The sequence below is a fragment of the Octopus bimaculoides genome, chromosome 25 (assembly GCF_001194135.2).
Source record: "Octopus bimaculoides isolate UCB-OBI-ISO-001 chromosome 25, ASM119413v2, whole genome shotgun sequence".
NCBI lineage: Eukaryota > Metazoa > Mollusca > Cephalopoda > Octopoda > Octopodidae > Octopus > Octopus bimaculoides.
The window spans coordinates 34,548,031-34,555,761 of NC_069005.1; the positions used below are offsets into that span (position 1 = coordinate 34,548,031).

The following is a 7,731-nucleotide window of genomic DNA, read 5'->3' on the forward strand; positions in this document are numbered from 1 at the left end:
GGGGCAAATGATCGATAGATCAATAAAAGAAATTGAGAGTGAGGTGTAGAATTCGACAACGTCTCTAACATGGGGCTGGTGGCGGGGTGGATGAGAAAGGCAGAGAGGAGTGGCGGTGGTGAGGTGGTGAGGTGGCGGCAGCGAAAGCAGAAGTAGCAGCATTGTGTATGTGGTGGAGTGGGTGGTGAATGTGGGGAGTAGGAGGAGGGGTAGGAATGGTAGAGGGGAGAGTAGATGTGAGGGTGGTGGTTGCTGAAATCATGCTGGGGGAAGAAATTGTATTTAATTGTTGTTCATGATGATAATGATGGTGATGATGTTGATAGCGATGATGATGATGATGATGATGATGATGTTGCAAATATAGGGGTGGTAGTGGAGGTGGTGACGGTGTGTGTTGTAGTTCTTGTCCGTGTTTTTCTTTAACACCAAGGCTTGCCCTTACCAATCATTGTCGATGCTCAAAAGCGATCCAACCGTGACTATCATGCACTTTTGTGCATCAAACAGAGATGATACAAAGAAGAGGTGACATAGGTAGAAGTAGTTGTTTATGGCTGTTTTTTTTCTTTTCGTTACTGTACGTGTAGTAGTAGTAGTAGTAGTAGTAGTAGTAGTAGTAGCAGTAGTAGTAGCAGCAGCAGCAGCAACAGTAGTAGTAGTAGTAGTAGTAGTTGTTGTTGTTGTTGTTGTTGTTGTTGATGTTGTTTGTGACTGTTGATATTAAACAACCTAATTAATAACTATATTTCCATATTTCCGTATTTAGGTCACATAGTTTCTTCAAGCCATCAAATCAGTTGTTGTTGTTGTTGTAGTAGTAGTAGTAGTAGTAGTAGTAGTAGTAGTAGTAGTAATCATACATGACATTAAATTCTGGGTAAAATGTCCGGTTTCTGTAGCTAAGAATTTTTCTATCTATGCAGCCCTACTTGCGTGCATGTGTGTGTGTGTGTATTTACACAAACACACACATATATGTACACATATATATTTGCGCGTGTATACATGTATTTATAGCTATTTATGTAAGCATGTGTGTATATATGTATACGTATGTGTGTGTGTGTGTGTGCGTCTGTACATATGCATCTATTTATGTACATATATATATACATGAGAGTGTTTGTGTGTATGCATGTATATGTGCATGCATACAGGTATGCATGAATGTATACATGCTTGTATATGTATGCATGTATGTATGTATGTATGTATGTATGCGCAATATATTTTCTTTTATTATTTCCCGTAAAACATTTACCCCCACCATCATCGCCAGGTATGTGTAGAATCCAGAACGTACACACCACACAAAATGCACTCCAGCGTTGCCCGGATTGTTGATAACAATAACACAATGATCAAATGGTATTGCAATACATGTCTCTGATAAGGAAAAATTGATTTGAAATTGTACCAATCAGTGAGCATGCTGTGCATCCCGACCAATGAAGGGACATGCACCATGGGTCGACTCGTGTGTGTATATGACCTTAATTTGCTTTCGCATAGATGCGCGGTGTTGTTGTTGCCTTCACTGAGGTTATCAGGTAAGACATTTGATTTCCATCACACCACCCACCTTATAGTACACGTTCAAAGATTCTGAAAAATCAGGAGATTGTAGCAAAATCCTGATGAACATTGTGGCTAACAGAATGAATAATAGGCATGAATATATACTAATAATAGGCATGAATATATACTAATAATAGGCATGAATATATACTAATAATAGGCATGAATATATACTAACAACGAAAAGCAACTTTGATTAAATTGGGTTGAATAAAGAGAAAAGTTCGAAGGTAAAAAAGCTGGAAACGTTTCAGTCATTGTTTCATGTCTTTACAAAACTTCAACGAATATAGGCTCTTACTGTGCGTAAATCTTGGGGAAATTTCATTGAATTTAAACCTGAGAACATTGGCATTTTTGAGTCGTTTGCTACCAAGAAAATCTACATGGACAAATTGTTTTTCGGTAGTAATGCCAGAAGCGGTCACAATTATACCAGAACACCGTTCATTAGTCAAGTTTTTGTTAAAAAATAGGGATTTGTGCAAAGAAATGGTATCACAATACTTGAAAGACATTGCTTAATCATGGCAGGTAGGTAGGTAGGTAGGTAGACCTTATAATGTAAAATAGTATAAAATCTATCCACTGATGCCATTACTAAACACGCTTATAATTGAAAATGTCAAGTCACATAATACAAACGATTTTAAACGACAATGAAATGCTTTAAAACAACGGTTAAAATATTAAAAAAGAGAAGCAAAAACATCTTACACATTTCTATGACGTCAGTAAAATTGTGAACATAATTGAATATCGTGGAAGTAGATTTTAAAAGTGTCCGTGTCGGTATGAATATTCGCTGTTACAAAAATGTTTAACGGTTTCTTTAACTAAGAAATATTATATTTAATGAGGGCATGTTTTAACACCTTTGCTGTGTAGGTCATTTCTAGCAGTCAGCCATGTCTGTCTGTCTCTAATCTACACCTGAACTCTCATGCAATATTGACAACAGTAGATATAATTACCCTAAACCTTATAGTCAACACACTGACGACATCTACAATCGCCATTCCACTGCACAATAGCTATTCTTAATCCGCATATCAATATCGGAGATAACGAGAGCATGTATTCGTTTGATATGCTAGAAACAGTAAATGAATCCGTCCACTCAAAACAACCAGAAACCAAGGCCATCTCTTGAAAGCAATTATGACTTGTTTGTTTGTTCCACGCACTCAATAATTGCTTTATATGATCAGGGTCAGACATGGACACCTACTTGGCCCTCTCGCTTTTGAGCAAATGGAACATCCACCACGCGATAGCTTGAAGGATAATTACCTACTACTTATTTCTGTTGAGCAGACACTAGTATGTATGCAATTGAATGAAGTAACGTTAAATGAAGTACTTTGTCCAAGGAGGCAATGAACTACCAGGTACAGGAATCGAACCAACGTTCTTATGTTCGTGAGCTCTCACTTTAGCTCTACGTCAGACTTTCATACCTGTGTATCTATATGCTTGTGTATGCATGTCTATAACACACACATATCACCATCATCATCATCATCATCATCATCATCATCATCATCATCATCATCATTATTATCATCATCATCATCCTTTTTAATGATGATTACGTATGAATTAACGGGTTTGGCTCTTATTTCTAGCAGACTGAATAGCTACATCGAGATATAGGCTTATGCTGAAGTCACAGTAAGTAGTAGTAGTAGTAGTAGTAGTAGTAGTAGTAGTAGTAGTAGTAGTAGTAGTAGTAGTAGTAGGAGTGAGATTGATGGAATTATAAAACAGTGAAAGTGGGGGGGGGGCAAGATAGTTTCCCCTCCCATCAATGTCAACTTCTTTGGCCCTATAAACAACACAAAGTGACCTCTACAGGCGCCAAAATACATTTAATTTCATTAAATATATTTGAGGACTATTCATATCACAAATTACTATTTTAATGGCCGTCATTGTAGAGTTGCTGTTGTTGTTGTTGTCGCCGTCGTCGTCGTCGTTGTTGTTGTCGTAGTTGTTGTTGTTGTTGCTTTTATTGCTGTTTTTCTTGTTGTTGGTTGTATTAATTGTCGTTGTTGATTTGTTACTGTTGTTGTTGTTATTCACGTTGTTGTTGTTGATGTTCTTGTTTACTGATACTGTTCTGGATGTCGATCTGTTATTGTATTTTTTGTTTATTTTTGTGCTTGCTGTTATTGTTGATGCTGTTTTTTTATGTTATTGATGCTGATGCTGACGGTATGTTGTTGATGTTGTTGATGTTGCCTTTTTCATCGTTGACACATCTGATGACGTTGTTGTCCTCATTCTTGATGCTGATGTTGTTGTCATTGTGGTTGAGAATCTTTCAACCGCACACAAAATACCTTGCGGTATTTGCTTCGGCCCTTTACATCGAGTGGTCAAATCCCACCGAGGTCAAGCTTAGCCGTCCATTGAGCTTTTGCTTTTCTTATTTTCACATATCATCCTTTTTTTAAGAAACTAAAGTGTGATTTAAGGGAGATTTGCCAGCTGTTTCTAGCATAATACGATTACCTAAAGTCTTCCTACACACTCGACGCTCTAACCACTGAGCCATGCGCCTTCACACACACGCGCGCGTGTGTGTGTGTATGTGTGTGTGTTTGTGTGTGTGTGTATGCGCGCGTGTGTGTGTGTATACATAGAAGACGGGCTTTTTTCAGTTTCTGCCTATCAAATCCACTCACAAGGCTTTGGTCGGCCCGAGGCTATAGTAAAAGACACTTGCCCAAGATGCCATGCAGTGGTATTGAACCCGGAACCATGGGATTGGTAAGCAAGCTACTTACTACACAGCCACTCTTGTGCATAATTCCTGTAAACTTGAGGATAATATTGATTGATCAAATTTTGACAGAAGATCAACAATTCCGGGGAAGTGGGGTGAGTTGATTACATCGATCTCAGTGTTCAACTGGTACTTATTCTATGGACCCCGGAAAAATGAAATGAAAAGTTGACTTCAGTGGAATTTGAGCTCAAAACATGAAGACTTACGCACTGCCGCTAAGCAACTTGTCCGGCGTGCTCACGATTCCGCCAGCTTGAGGACAATATTAACAAGATGTGTGGCCTCTTTTGGACTCGTGACATTTACATCACGCCATATTTCGAAGGTTATGTTTTTGCAATGCAAGATGAGAAGATAACTACGAAATATGTCATGAACCAAACACAACGATGCAACTGAAAATATCGATTAACCCATGTAATAACACATACGATCAACAATCATTCAAAAATGTCATTTAGGTACTAACATCTTATGATGTTGTTAAACAATGTTCAACACCATCTGCAACAAAAAGTACCCTGGGGCAAATTGGACTTCAGACGAAGTTTTTTGTTATTGAACGCATACTTATAGACACAAGGGATGTTGTTTTGTACAAGTAAATATTTTTTTCCAGTAGGAGAACATTTGCGAACAGCTGCATCGCAACCTGCATCTTTTCTACTCTGCTAAGAAATTTATATTTATACGAAGAATTATTTCATCTGTATTATTGGTAAATATTTAAATGACAAACGCGAAAACCTAGGATTTTCAAGTATATATATTTTGTAAGGCATTATAATACTATCCATGTATAAGAAACTTCATATATTTTTTTTACCTAATTTTTGACAAAAAATGGTTCCTTTTACACGTTAAATTACGGTACTTTACGATGCAATTTGTGAGCGGAATTCTAAGTTCAGCACCTATTGCGTTTAGTATACAAAAATTGAAGCAATGAAACTTTGTTTCTTTGTTAGAAGCCAGTTCCCCCCTTGTAGAAAGAATTCAAATAATTAACAAAGAATGAAACTATACTGTGCATGCATATATGGTCTACACAGCTATGTCTAACAACTGAAGCAATGAACAGAGTAACAAACAGAATTAGGTTATCGGCAGAAATAGTCCAAGGTAACAGCTGGTCTCTAATAATTTGTACCTCACAGACAACCAATGATTCTGTAATATTCTTGTAGTCAGTCAATATTCATAGCATTCAGATAAAGTTGCATCTGGTCATAACATTCTCACAGGATATGGGAATGGAGTTTGATCCGTTTTAATATTCATATTTGGTGGTCAACTGCGAAAAGATTGTTGACCAGACAAAGAATATGGATATCAATGGCTTGTTTATTTCCCCTATGTCTAATGATAAACCTCGGAATTGGTGAGAATCTCTGAATAATAACAGTCAATATAAATATTGGTTAAGACAGTACGCCGGACGAAATGCTTTGCGGTATTTCGTCTGTCTTCACGTTCTGAGTTCTAATTCCGCCGACGTTGACTTTGCCTTTCATTCTTTCGGGGTCGATAAAATAAGTACCAGTTGAACATTGGGGTCGAGGTAATCGACTCGTCCCCTTTCTCTGAAGTGCTGGCCTTGTGCCAAAATTTGAAATCAGTATTAATGTTGCTTGGTTGGTTGGTTGGTCGGTTGCTCGGTTTCTCCAGTCACGTTTTATATCAAACAGAGAAAGGAGGAGAGAGCGTAAGAACGAAAGGCAAAGTCGACCTCGGCGGAATCAGAACGCAAAGACATTCGAAATAGCGCTGAGCGTTTCGCCCGGCGGAACCTGCCAGCTGAACAAGTTTCATCATCACAGCTGAACATGTAACTTTAAAGAAAGGAATTTGGGGCTGTGCTCTGTGTGTGTGTGTGTGTGTGTGTATGCATATATTTATGTGCGCATGTCGTTGTGTCTGTGTTTGTCACCACCCTATCACTGCTTGACAACCGGTGTTGGTGTGTTTACATCCCCTTAACAAGAGACTGATTGAATAAGTTCTAGGCTTAAAAAAGTAAATCTTGGGGTCGATTTGTTCGGCTAAAAAAAAGCCTCTAAGGCGATGCCCTAAAGCAGTCAAATGAGTGAAACAAGTAAAAGAATAAAAGAATATATATATACAACAAACCATGAAAAGGCCAACACCGGGGAAGAAAGTTTGACAAATGCGGTTTCAATAGAAAGAGGTGTGTGTGTGTGTGTGTGTGTGTGTGTGTGTGTCTGTCTGTCTGTGGCTGTGTGTGCGCACGTGTCATATAAATAGACAGATAGAACGAGAGAGAGTGAAATGTGTAAGTAAATGTACAATTTATATTATACAAATATATATACAGCGCTGGATTATCATTAAGCAAAATAAGTATATACTCAAAAATGGTAAATGGCGTACAACACAAAAGAAATCACTTTGAACTTGCTAAAATAATATCTGGGATGGATGCCTTGTCTCTACTAAGTATAGGAGCAGATGTGTTTCGTAACATTAATTTTAAGGATGCGATCAAATACTTTGCAATTAAACAAAGTAGGAGAAAACTTTCCAGATAGATAGATAGATAGATAGATAGATAGATAGATAGATGGATGGATGGATGGATGGATGTATGGATGGATGGATGGGTGGATGGGTGGGTAGGTGGGTGGGTATCCTCCAAAGTGCAACAAACTTTTGTTTATATTTAATCCAAATAGCGAATACCCATACGCCGACATATTATTATACCACCGTAATTATAGTTCGGTAAATGGTTTTGGGATGGGGGAGAATTTGTTGTTGTTTTAGTCTGGATGAAGGGACAGTGCCCAGAGCCTTGAATAAGCCTTGTGAAACAATGACATTAGCACGTTTAATGTTCCACTTCAATATTTGCAGAAAGGAAATTCCACAGAGATATGGGTCTCTGTGTCTGCATGTATGTGTGTAAGAGTGTATATCTGTGTATGTGTGTAGGTATTTATGTGTGTGTGTGTGTGTGCGTGTATGTACGTGAGTGTAAAAGTATGCATGTGTCTGTGAGTGAGTGTGTATATAAGAATTATATAAACGGTACAACTTACACAGATATAACAGCCTCAATTTACCGAGTTGTTGTTGGTAAACTCCACAAACAACGATAACGTTGCTGTTGATATCAACACAACTATCTCTCTGCTTCTTTCTGTCTGTGTCTATCGATCTACATGTGTGTGTGTGTGTGTGTGTGTGTGTGTGCGTGTGGGGGGAGTATATATGTATAAGCGTGTCTAGGCGTGTGTTGAGATGGGATGTGAAGGTTATTCGCATGTATGTATGTATGTATGTATGTATGTATGTATGTATATATATATATATATATATATATATATATATATGTA

At 37.9% G+C, this 7,731-nt stretch overlaps 1 protein-coding gene across 1 annotated transcript in view; it reads right to left on the reverse strand.

Moving 5' to 3' along the window:
• LOC106869076 (serine-rich adhesin for platelets) overlaps positions 1–7,502 on the reverse strand; it is a 223,287-nt gene extending 215,785 nt beyond the window's left edge. The window contains exon 1 of the mRNA XM_052976666.1: positions 7,435–7,502. The gene's annotated coding sequence lies outside the window, so the exon portion shown is untranslated. The remainder of the gene's footprint in view (positions 1–7,434) is intronic.
• Positions 7,503–7,731: the final 229 nt, after the last annotated feature.